Here is a 1,287-nt window from a genome sequence, read left to right as displayed (position 1 = left end):
AAAGACAGAGAGGTGGTCTGAGAGGAGAGCCATCAGAAGGTGAGAGAGGCGTGAAACCATCTGCTAGGATGGGAACGTAAAGGAACTCTTGGGTCAGAGGGAAGATGTTCGGCCCCAAAAGAAGTTTGATTTCTGTCTTCAAACCCTGGATGAGCTATCCCGTGTCAGAAGTATTAGATGTGCCCAAATGGCCGGAGGCACAGATGGATGTGGTCTCAACATAAGGAAGAGGTTCTCACACCCCAAGATGCCTAGCAATGGAGTGCTACCTTATTATTTAGACTCCTAATTCAGTTAAAATTTCTAATTCATTCCAAGGACACAACATACAATTGAATTAAATTAGAAATAGGAGAAATCAAGGCAAACAAGCAGAGACTGGAAAACGAATAGGTGGAGAGATGATACAAATCATGGCGGTGGGGGGATTCAAAGCTCCCCCAGCCCACAGCCTCTGTGACTCTACATTGAAATGTCACTTCAAAGAGTCAGTACCACCTCAGCTGATTGAGGCTAAGGCTGTGGGGGTGATCTGAGATGGTATTGTGCCAGGGACAAGGTGACACCTGAATCCTGCCCTCCTTGCAAGCCTCCCAAAGGAAAAGCATGAACCAAGGAAAGAGAAGATGCCAGCACACTCTAGGCTTTATTGCCAAACCTCAGGTAGAATTCTGCCAGGCATGACTGCCCCCTGTCGAACACTCTCTTACTGAAGCAGGGGTTTCCTGACAGCCTAACGCCAAATCACGCTAAACACCTACTCTAATCACTTCACTCCAAAACAAAAGCCCGAGGCTAGGACCTCATCACTTCTAATTTGAGAAAAGGCTATTCCCACCAGGGAAAAGCAGAAGTGAGTCAATAGACCAAAGCAAGCCAGGAAAGGAACCCAATGCCCGGAGGGAGCTGACCTATGCCACCCACTCCAGACCTTTCTCCAGCCAGGGAGAGCCAGTCTGGACTGTCTGTCATCCTGGGGTGTCCTCTGACTGTTTGATGGAAGTTCTCTTCACTTCTCTGCAGGATGAGCTCCTCCACTTCCTGACTCCCATGGCACCAGCTTTCCTGCTTGATTTGCTCATTTAGTTGGAGCACATCCACCAGCAGCTCCCTGAGAAAAGGCAGCAGAGGTCAGTTTTAAACCTCCCCTGGCTGAAGTAGCATTCGTCTTCCTTCCTCTTTGATTGGTGTTTTACTGAGTGAAGAATTCCAAGATGGGACTATTTTTCTCAGAGCGTGAAAGCATTGCTCCACTGTCCACTGCTTTTTTTTTTTTTTTTTTTTAAG

The sequence above is a fragment of the Equus quagga genome, chromosome 4 (genome assembly GCF_021613505.1).
Source record: "Equus quagga isolate Etosha38 chromosome 4, UCLA_HA_Equagga_1.0, whole genome shotgun sequence".
In the NCBI taxonomy this organism is placed as follows: Eukaryota; Metazoa; Chordata; class Mammalia; order Perissodactyla; family Equidae; genus Equus; species Equus quagga.
This window is presented reverse-complemented; position numbering follows the sequence as displayed.